The 12180-nt window shown below is 37.6% G+C and overlaps 1 pseudogene; it reads left to right on the top strand.

The window, feature by feature from the left end:
• Nucleotides 1-37: 37 nt before the first annotated feature.
• Nucleotides 38-952, top strand: LOC122177495 (annotated as a pseudogene).
• Nucleotides 953-12180: the final 11228 nt, after the last annotated feature.

The raw sequence follows: 12180 nt of genomic DNA on the forward strand, positions 1-12180 counted from the left end.
AAAGCTGAGTGAAACTTGTGAGTTCTTAAGAACTGCAATGTCCAGTTTATTTTCTTCTTTTTGTCTAATAATTGCTATAACTGAGTAATGATGGGACTTCTAGGAAATGGGACTATCTTGGCTGTCAGTTCAACTAGTTGCATCAGGAGCAAAATATTGTCCTCCTATGAGGTAACTGTGATCTTTCTGGGTTTATCCAGGTTCTTTTCTCAGTTCTGGATGATTCTGGATTTCTTCCTAAGTCTTTTTTGTCAACCTTCCCCTCATAAAGGAAATTTATTTGTAACCTTTATAGTTACAGGTTTTTATATTCCTGAACTCTTCTAGTTTTTGCTTTGCTGCCTGGCTTAGTGTCTTCTGTTGTATCAAGGTTGCCAGTTTTACTCAGTCATTCTCATCTGTCTGAAGCCAAGGATGCTGACAGCATCATCCCTATTTTCCTTTGCAACCTCTCTTCCTTTCTCCTGGGATAACTGCAACATACATGGCAGCTTCACCACTCCTTTTACCATGACAAACTCTTCAGAAAGGATAGCCACAAGGAAAGCTAAGATTTTGGTTTTGATCCTTTTCTGTAAGGTTGGTATAGCTTTGCCTTCAATAATGTTTGTTTTTTCAAGTGTCCTGCTGATTAGATCTCTGTGGAGGCACACCAGACATGCAAAATAATGCAACTGGCTTCAGGGATCCCTGCTTAGGAGCTCTTATTGGTTCCATCAAGACAGTCTTCTCCTTCCTCCTCCTGTATATTACAAATGTGATTGCTTTGATTCTCATTTTATCTGACACTTTCATGTCTTTGAGCACTGAGGAAGCTGTATGTGTTGTTGTAGTGGCTGCCTGTCCTGCAGGACAATCTATGGTCTTAATCTGGAGCAACCCCAAATTTCGAGAGTTGCTCACCAGCGCTTTGTGCCACATGAGCTGTTGTGTCAGAGCTAGATGCAGTTGAAAGAACAGGGCTAGTCTGCTCTTTCCAATTTAGATCCAAATCAATGAGATCGAAGTCACTGTAGTTACAAAATAATAAAAAGATGTAAGAATAGATTATAGTCCCAAAATTGAATCATGAAGAAGCTGATATGTTACTTTGCTTGAATGTGATTCTTGTGATGAATAATTTTCTAAGTTTCCTCCTTTTTTAAAAAGATGATTGCCTGTGGAGTATAGATACTCTATTTCTTGTGTTTTCTTTAGTAATCACCATTGTTTACGTCTGAGCAGAAAAAAACACGGCTAAGACTCAGACAATAATTAAATTTCATGAGATGGTTTATGTTCAGGCTTACAAATCAGATTCTCGTTATCTTATTAGAACAGATATGCTTAAGCACAAGCATGCTCAAATTAAATGTGGGAATATGAGGCTTGAAAATAGATTCTGGCAAGTACAGGGACCTGCTGAGGAGCCACTTTGGGAAATGCTTTGGAAATTTGGGAATTGCAGGGGTTTGAAGGGACCTCCAGAGATCATCAGGTCCAACCTCCCTGCCAAGCAGGCCCCCTACAGCAGGCTGCACATATAGGAATCTAGGCAGACTCTAACAGTGGAATATTCAAGTTAATTCAGTAAAGAATGACACAAACCTTTCTAGCTTCCTGTGATCATTGCAGTAGTAATCAGCATCTGTGTTCCTCCCAAAAAAGATGCATTAGCAAATTCTCTAGAAGTAGTTCTATAATTAGAAATAACAGGAAAAAGACTTTTCTTAATATTAAACTTTACTGAAAAATGAATTTAAATGTTAGTATTTCATGTTTCGCTGTGGAGAATTAGCTCCTTGAATTCAGAACCAGTGTGGATTTAAACAAAAATATTTAAATATTTGTTACAAAACTCTTCAAATGTTTCTAGAAACTAAGACATCTCCGTAAAATGTCTCACTTCATGAAAGCGTGTCCTGTAATACTTTTCTACACACGGATTCCTTTGGCTTTAGAAATGAATTGCAATTTCCTTGACAAATCACATATTTGTGAGTCTGAAACACGGCACATAATCTTTTGCACTAGAACTGGATATATGAACATTTTCAGGTGGAGTGAAAATTTGACTTTCATATGTGGCTCGATCTTCTGTTATGATTGACACAGGACTGAGTCCATTCTCTTGTACAGTATCTGGTTGATGTCTCACAGTCAATTTGTTTGAAGAAATGCATGTGTATTTAACTGGAGTTTGCACTGAAATGTGATTTTTTTAAATACTTCAATCCAGACAAGAAATTTTAAAATCCAGATAAAAAAAAAACATTTTTCTTGTAGTTTATCTTCTCCTTGCAGTACAAACTGGTTTGATCCATCCTCTCTCCCCTGTGTGCTGTCCATTTCCCAGTCTTAGGGAAAGAAATTATGATCTGTCTGAGAACAGTAACAAGCAAGATGTATGAGTTTATTTAACCCAGAATAACACAGATATTTTGTCCTTCTTCAGGCAGAGTCATTAGTTATGCAGTTACTCAGCAGGATATCCTGAGCAGGCTCTATCACATCAGTTGCCTTTCTTTTCACTTGTCCCCCTAATGAATAAACAATCTAGTCATGTTACTTAGTAAACATGACATTTGACAGGGATTCCTGTGTTGTTTTTCAAACTCTTCCCTCCAAAGCTTTCCTTGCATTGTGTTAAGTAAAAATATTATCTGTGCAGTAATATGCATCTTGCAACCTAAGAGGGAAAGTAGATAGAATTACTGGAAGGCAAGTTTCTAGAGGACTACCTTCTAGTCTACTTTCTGGTCTACCTTTCTTTCTATAACTAACGAGGTAACCTAACTGCCATGTTAATAACACCGATTTAAAATGTGTTTCATGAACAGTTTACTAAATCCTTCTCACTGTTTGACGAATGATTAAATAAGATTGAAATGCATTTGTACAAGGGGAAAAAATACATTTGCTAGTAGGAACAAAGTAGTTACCCAAGTCAGTGATTCTTTCAAGTCATGAATTTTATCTACCAGTAGGTGCTTTTCTCTCTTATTTAAGGCTGGTTTATAAGCTAGAAGTTGGTTTTGTTTCCTTCATCTTGAACTTACCAATTTGCAAGGTGAAATAAGTTTGAAATTTGTCTTATCAGATGCTTCTGAAGTGTCCCAACTATTCCATACACACCTACACTACTTAGGGGTACTGCCAGCTGTACATAGTAAATAAAATTGGGAAACAAGTTAAGTTCACAGCTCATCCTACTGTAACACTATCTTGATTAGATTATATAAATCACGTAGTGTTGTAGTTATTTTCATTGAAAATTCAAAAAAAAAAAAAAAATCCAAGATTTTCTGAAAAATTGCTGCAGTGTAGTGTAAAAAAGAATGCTAGCACTTAGAACAAAGTTCCTTTCCATTAGGAAGGCTTTTCTGTATTTCTGTAAGTTGCTGGTTTAATTAGAAATCTTTCTTTTGGCCTAAGGAGCAGAATCACAGAATTGTATGTGTTGGAAAGGACCTCCAGAGATCATTGAGTTCAATCCCTGCCAAAGCAGGCTCCCTACAGCAGACTGCACATGTAGGCAACTAGGCAGGTCTTGAATATTGCCAGAGAAGGAGAATCCACAACCTCCCTGGGCAGCCTGTTCCAGTGCTCCGTCTCCCTCACTATGAAGAAGTTCCTTTGCATATTGGTGCAGAACTTCCTATGCTCCAGTTTATGGCCATTTCCCCTTGCCCTATTCCCACAGACCTCTGAAAAGAGGTTGGCCATGTCCCTTTGACTCCCACAGTTCAGATTTTTATGAACATTAATAAGATCCCTTCTCAAATTTCTTCTCACAGCAGAAAAGACCCAGGTTGCTCATCCTTTCCTCATAGGGGAGATGCTATACTAAGCTTAGAGATAAAAAAAATTAATTTCAGTTATAGAATCATAGAATTGCTTGATTTGGAATGGACCTCAGGGATCATCAAGCTCCAACCCCCCTGCCACAGCTAGGGCTGCCAACCTCCCCATTTAATACTAGACCAGGCTGCCCAGGGCCCCATCCAACTGGGCCTTGAAGACCTCCAGGGATGGGGCATCCACAGCCTCTCTGGGCAGCCTGTTCCAGCACCCCGCTACTCTCTTGGTAAAGAACTTATCTTCAAGTAGTTGCAAAGTTTTGTTTGGAATGAATCTAGATTTCACTATGGGCAGTTCATAATGATGGCATATATGCATTTGTGAAAGCTTAGGAGCAGTTAACATCAGCTCCTCCAAGAAAGCAGGAAATTTCTGATAAAAGTATTAGTCAAATAATGCAGATTGTTGCAGCATAAACACAGTAAAGGGTACAAGCAATTATAATATTCATATTGATTTCTAAACCATTTTTTAAGGGGCATAAAGGGAGACCTGTGTAGAAATAAGATCTTTCCCAGTAAAAACATTAACTTAAACATAACTTGGCTTCCTGCCTGTTTTTGTGTGTGCAAACAGTTGCCGTGAAGGTACGTATTTTGTCAAAACCAGTGTCTGCAGAAATCACATCTGTAGGACTTCTAAATTTCAACTTCTGCATTCATACATAGGTGTTCAGATTCAAAGACAGAAGAGACTGACATCATATTTAATGGTATAGGAGGAGTTAGCTACCAATTCTTTTCCAACATGTTTTGAACAAAGCCTGAGAAGATCACACTGCATAAGAGTAAGGCATGAAGTAACTCACACACTCTAAAGGAAAGAAAGAAAGCTGAGGAAGAAAACAAACAAGATGCATAATAAGTGCAGGACGGAGACAGCAAGAGAGTCAGAGCAAAATAGATTATTGTATGACAGATTATGAGTACAGAAGATGAGAAATCAAAAGGGAAAATGTTAATTGGTGGAGCTTCAGCTTTTTTCAGTGCTCTGTATTATCTCTTCTCATCATCTGAGTATGTGCTTCTTCCCTAGTAATGTCAGAGGTAACTTCACCTTTCGGCTCCTGGACAGACAGGATCATCAAAGTCTTCATTGTCTGGCACTTCCCATGCAGATATAGGAGAATTAGGGCACTTTCATTTGTAGCTCATGTCAATTCTCAGTTGATTGGTTCTGTAATAGCAAAGGTAGGTCATCTTCTGGAAGAGTAGCAGTGAGGGTAACATGTTCATAAACGTTCCAGATGCTGGAATAACAATATAGCCCTTCTTAGGAAGCTCAAAGGTGAGAGAAGGACATTGAATGATAGAAGAGTTTCAGACCCCTTTGGATTTCCCCTGCTCATCTGAAAAAATAAAAAAAAAATAAAAAAAATAAAAAAAGATTAAAAGACTGTAATTTTGAGGAAATTACAGTTATTTCTTTGTTCAGGATTTTTAGCAGAGTAATTTAGTCTTTGAGTCACAACATAAATGAGGCAAAATTGTATATATTCCTGTGCTCATTGAAACACATTGAAACACAAACAATTTTCAACAGTTAAGTGGATGACTTGAAGCCCTACACACACTTTTTAATGTATCCAGTATTTTAATTTATAAGTGAATGAAAGACAATCTTTCAAATTGTTTTGAAAATCCTTTGTACAGTTATCCTATAGCTGCATAATTACTTGCTTTTAATAATTTCTTTCTGTAACTGGTATTATTAACTTCACCCTATATTTATTTGTTGTTTCAGACACTTAGAAGATAATTTCTTCTGAACAATTTTGACTTTGAAATTTGTGGGGAAAACTTATATAAATGATAAAATAAAAGTTTATGTAAACTGTCATTAGTCCTGTAATTTCTTCTGTCAATCACACTATTTCTGCAAGGCAGAATAAGACTAACTCTCACTATTTCCATGGTTATCATGCTGTGAGAAAGACAGATACTAAACAGAGATCTCAAAAGCACTGGAAGAAGCTTGTGATATTTGCTAAGGTGCCACATTGTCTTTGCAGTATATTTGTGCCTATAACTTCAGTTCTTCAAGTATCAAAAAAAGTACTCTGTCCTATTTCTTCCTTGAATTCTGGAGGGATTAAATAAAACCTAGGTAAAGCAGTTCTTATATTTCCTATGTGTTATGTATGACCTTCCTGTGCCTACCATAAATCAATAGAATTGAGCAGCTCCAAAGACTAAATGACAATTGCCTTGTTTTCATTCGTATTTAGTAGGAGAGAAATGTGATTCTCTTTCCTTTCCTTGTCTACTATCTTGAGTACTTCTTCATGGGAGACAACCACAATTAAATGTTGTCTTCAGCATGATAACATGCAAAGAAACCATGCTCAGGATTTTCTTAACCTCTGGATATTTACTAACTGTGGAGTGAGTTATTCAAGGAGGAGGTACTCTCCACTCACTTCGTAGGGATCCTTCATAGTATAATATTAACTGGAAATAACAGAGATCTTGAGCAAGGAGAATGGAGTCCTTGTTTCCAGATCCTTTCCTATCCATGGATTATTAGTTTTACATGACACATTTGCTGGACAAGAATCTAGTAGAAATTGGGGGAAAAAAAGCAAAACAAAACACCACAACATGTGAAATTCTACAAGTACAGATTTAAATTTCTTCCTGGGAATCTGATGTCATATTCATCTTTGAGTTACCCACTCTTGGCCTACATTATTCAACAGAACAATCCTAGGTGTTCTCTGTTCTTATATAGGCTACTGCTTCCCTGTGGGGATCCTATCACCTTGTGTTACCAAATCAGTTTCTTACAAGAGCCTTGGATATTGATTTTAGATAGCTCTGCTATACCCCAGGGTGTAAGATATTCAGTTCATTATAGGCTGTTCAGCTGCCAATTACAGAAAATATATACAGATAAAAACTAACTGGCACAGCTTGCAGTAATTTATTTCCTGTTCTTTCTGGGTGCAAGATGCAATTATACAAAAAGATGATATATTGGTTGACCAATTAAAGGGTTAAATTATACAAATAGGACACGCAAACAACTGTTCACTGTAGTTTGCATCTTTGAGATTGCTGACTGGGCATCTATAATCAAATCAGTCTTCTAATGAGTGAAGAGGGAGAGATAATATTGTTGTATCTTTGAGGCTTCCCCAGAGTTTTGGGCTCATTAACTTAAGAGCAGTACTATCATACTGATTTTAATTTGTTTAATGCCTTTTTTACTAATGATACACACACGAAAGGTAGGAAATAAACTAAGAGAATGTGTTGGAAAAAAATATATAATTATAATATATATGTAGTATATAACATAAAAATATAATAACCATATAGTTTGCAATGTCTCTCTTTGTGGAAATGGAAGTGATTACTTCCACAAAGACAAATATATACACCAAATTCTGCTTCTTGATGCTTTGTTGGTTTTTTGTTTTGTTTTTTTAACCTGAATTGGACTTCATCAAACTTATTTTGTCCCATAAAGTAGATAGATATATCTCTTTAGGTTATGATTCACATATGGCAACAAATACAACTGAAGTAAACAAGTTGTTCATTACAGAGATGGAAATGAAAAAAAAATCAACTGTTGCATCAGTATAAGCTAATAAATACAAAAGAAAAAAAAATTGTAAGGGGCCATAAAATATTTTTTAAATCTAGTAAAACATGAATTATAATCCCAAGATATAGTGGAGCCCAGAACTGCACATAATATTCAAGATGAGGCTGCACCAACACTAAACTTAGCAGGAGAATCATCTCTTTTGAGCAGCTGGCTCTGCTGTGTTTAATGCACCCCAAAATGTTGTTTGCCCTCTTGGATACCAGGACATACTGCTGCCTCCTGCTGAGCCTGCTGTCGCCAGCACCCCCAGGTCCCTGTACTTGTGACTGGCAGTTACATGTACTCGTAATATCTGGTGTTTACCTTTGTTGCATCTCATGCAGTTTCTGATTGCCCAGCTCTCCAATCTGTGTAGATGCCTCTACAAGGCCTTACATCTCTCCTAAAAGTCAACAGTACCTCCCAGCTTACTATCATCTGCAAAGGTGCTGAGGATGCATTCAATGCCTGCATCCAAAACTTGAAAAACATTGGTTCTATTCTTGTGTGTGTGTTAATTGGTTTTATTTCTGTTTTGACTTAATATACTCATCTATTTTTGTCAATTAACCCAGGCCACAGAACATTTTAACAACAATTTTTCCTTTTACTCCCAGTGAACTTCTGAGTACCTCCCTTTATCCATATGTGAGTTGTGAAGACAGCTTTACCTCCAACACTACAGGGAGTGATGATTTCACATTTCTACCTCACAGAAGACTGTTACAAGTGAATAGGAACAAGAAAGAATATGTGTTTAACTTGATCCCCAGCATGGCTAGCATCAGCAGCCCCATGTTAGTGTCTCTACTGTTCTTCTGCTACACATGTTTGGCAAGTCAGAGGCAGGGAGAAATATGTGTATAAACTTTCTGGTGGAATTAAAGACTTGGTCTTAGGACTGTGAATAATTTGTAGGAGATCCACAGCATCCACTTGAAAATTTTGGCACATGATCTGTGCAGCTCACAAAAAGAAGGAGGCTTCCAAACAGGAAGGACAGAGAGTGTAATCTCAGAGGAAGATTTCCTTTTATATTACTTTCAAGACTGCTGGCATCTCCAGTAGCAGTTGATCATGTTAATGTTCTTTCCTGTCCCTTCTTCACATTAAGACAGACATCTGTCTGGACAGCACCTTCAAGAGGTTACTTTATGGAAATTTCTTGATTTTCTACAATGAGTATATCATAACATCTCATAGTTAGCTGAAGTTGCAGTATGTATTGGTTTTGTCCGAGATAAAGTTAGATTTCTTCATAGTAGATGATATGGTACTGTGTTTTGGATTTAGGGTGAGAAAAATGTAGGCAACACGGTTTTAGTTCTTATTGAGCAGTGCTTACACTAAGTAAAGAACTTTCAACATCTTGTACTGCTCTCCCAGCAAAGACACTGGAATTCACAAGAAAGTGAGAGGGGACAGAACCAAGACAACTGGCTCAAACTTGTCCAAGGAATATTCCGTAACATATGGCACCATGCTGGTGTGTTGGCCTAGAGGAGCACCTGCTGCTTAGAAACTAGCTGGGCATCAGTCAGTGGACAGTAATCAGTTGCACTGTGCATCACTCAGTACATCATTCTGTGTATTTTTATGAGTCTCAGCTTTTCCAGATTTTTTTTTTTTTTTTTTTTTACCTAATCTGGGGCCTGAAGGGTTGAGATAAGAACAGATCTGATCAGAGCATGTTAAAACAAAACTACTGTTTACATCATAGTATTTCAATAGTTGCTGATCACGATGTTCAATATCTATTCTTAGAGTTGTTGTGTTTGTTCTCAGAATTGTGCTTTGTTGCAACTTCCTTGCTATATATGCTCCCTGCTGTGCTGTATATCATCTCTGCAGTCTAGGTTAAATTTATCACTTTGTTATTCTCTGGTTTATGTAACACTTATGTATACTCTGTAACACTGGCTTATGATACGATGAAATTACTGGTCACGAGTCTGATCTGGTATATGTACTTGAAATTGCTGTCATCTCCATACTTTTGGGACCATCTCTCAGAATCTATTAATAATTATGCAGTGTAACTTTTCTCCTTGGGGGGGAGGAAGGGGGACAATCTATGGGGAAGGTAAGGAGAGTCACTTCTTCACCCTCTCTTTCTCCTTCCCCTTCTCCTTCTCTTCCAAGCTCTTGAGAATTTTGAATATACTTGTGATGTTCAAACCAGCATGTTGTTATTGCTATGAATGTGTTCTGGGTCTTGTTAAACAACTATTTAAGAATATCCCACAAGGATCTGTCCTGAGGCAGGGAGTGTGGGATTGTATGAACAGCTACCTAGAACAGTAGACATCTCTAGAGCTTTGGAATTTCATTCTTAAACAAGTGCAGAATCCTGAAAAAATAATTACAGTATTTGAAAGAAAAATGCTGTCACTTTCACAGTCCCAGAGAGACACAAATCACTGCAGGCTGCTGGGGTCTGGTCCAGGCCTTCCAAGCCCTGTTCAATACTATTCAGCAGACTCAGGGAAGAGAAAGCCTCTGGATATGATGATAACGCATCAGGTCCTGTGGCTGCTCCAACTCCTGCAACAGGCTCTGTGTCTGAAACAGGGAATGAACTTATGCTGTTATCAGTTGCTCTTATACACAAGACAAAACAATGGCTGTGAAAGTCAGCTTGTTTAGTTAGCGAAGAAACTCCTACTGAAAAGGGAAAGGAGGAAGAAGATGCAGAAAACTACAAGCAAGTAAGGATGTAACAAGAACAGAAGGAGGAGAGGAAGAGGTAGATAACATAAAAGAGGCAGTAACCATCTGAGCCCTTAACACTAGAGATAGGCTACAAGATACATGGAAAGATTTCGGCTTATACTTCAGCATTTCCAAAAACACCAACTTTGTCAAATCTCCAAATGTTTTTTAAAACATGCTTTTCCTGAGTCAATAGTTTTAGACACATATTCTTGTTAGAAAATTTCTAACAGCCATTCCTCCAAAAGAATTTGGGCTCACCAGAGAACAGCAGAATGTATGAGTTGTTTTTGGAAGTTTGTGAAAAATACATTAATAAGGATTCTCAAAGGCAAATAACTCCAGATAACATCATTTTAGATGTTTGTTTAAGCCATCGTCAGTTTGAGATACATAGATTAATCCTTCTCAAAGCCAAAGCTCAGGTTTAACTTAACCACAAGATACATTCAGTTTCTGTGAAACTCAAAATCTCTCCAGCACAACCTGAGTAAGGAAGAAGGTGGTTTCCTTCCTAACTGCTCATTTTCCTTCAGATGCCTCCAGCTTTACTTCAGTGTTAAGTATATTAGCTCATTCTCTTAGAAAATGTCTTTTGTTTAAAGATAACAATTCAAAGACATGCAGACTGTTAGAGCACAAAATCCAGATTTGTAGCAGCCTGTGTTAGCTTAGAACCACAAGATATGTTTTGATGTGTGTTTATCTTTCTCATCCACTTTCACAGATGTGTGGGATCGAACTTCTAAAGACCTGGAGGTTTTTATTATTTTGCACAGCCTTCTGAACCAAAGCATCTGTATTCTGATTAAATCCATTTAATAGCAATATAAGACAAATAAATGAGATGTTGGTGTTTTGTTTTTGTTTTTTTGTTTGTCTGGTTAGTTAGTTCTTTAACAGTAAATCTGGTTATTCGAAACCTTACCAGAAGATCTTACTGATAACCCTGCCTGGTAAGGAGAGAATACAGTGGCTTTTCCTGAATGCCACAGAGCAGCAATTGCCACAGTTGGGGCAGTGGCCCATCCACCTGCCTACCTTTCACAACATGAGGATGCTGATGGAGGTGAATATCAAAGGTGCAGCATTAGCAACTCCGGGATGACAGCCATTGAAATGCTGCCTGGCTTGTTTGGGTGGAGAATGGGAAATTAGTGACAAGTTGCTATGCTTTGTCAGTTTTAATTGAAAAACTCTATACCTCTGCAATCAAAAGCGTAGAAAACAGTTCTAGAGGGATCTAGTTCCTGCCATTTGAGGAGAACATTTTGTCATCACGTAGAAGGTATTAAAATAATCAGACAAGAGCTGTTTACCTCCTAGTTATGTTGCAGGAAGCAGTATATATGTCAATTCTAAATTTTAAAGCGCAGCAATCAAAACATTGGTATAAATTTCACATAAATATAACACAACTGGGTCCAGAAGTGTTGGAGCTATACATTAACACTGCAAGCTCAAATCTTGAGATAGGAGAGCATTTTGTGGGACATGTGCTTGCTTAAGGCTCTGCTCAGATGCTTCATTTCTGACATAAAAGACCCTGTAGGTGAATTTGCAAGCTGTGCCCCTGTGTGCAAAGGAAGAACAGTAACCAGAAATCAGGAAATCAAAGAAAGGAGAGGTAGGTGCTGAGAGGCAGCATGGAAAAGCCTCCCAAGAATAAGTAAGGCTTGTAAACTAGTAGTCTTATGAATCCACAAGAACAGATAAATTCAGAATATTTGGAGATTAGTTGAGACCACTCAGTACATAATTGTCTCACCTGGGAGTTTTACATCCTTGGCCACATCCTAGGGTGCCATGGAAAAATTGGTCCTCAAGGGTATTTCTGAGCATCAATTAGAAGCTTCCGAAAAATAGCTCTTTCTTTCTAGGATAAGCTCCCTACATCTTAGTCTAAACAGGGAAATATTAATGAGTGTCTGTGTGAGAGGCAATAATTGAATATACCATGTGAATAGTTATCTGCTATTATAACAACAACTTGATTTAATGAATAATAGTTCAACTAGTAAAATATGATCTTAC

Source organism: Lagopus leucura, unplaced genomic scaffold, assembly GCF_019238085.1.
Source record: "Lagopus leucura isolate 7727_CA_CO unplaced genomic scaffold, USGS_WTPT01 Super-Scaffold_100001, whole genome shotgun sequence".
NCBI classification, from domain to species: domain Eukaryota; kingdom Metazoa; phylum Chordata; class Aves; order Galliformes; family Phasianidae; genus Lagopus; species Lagopus leucura.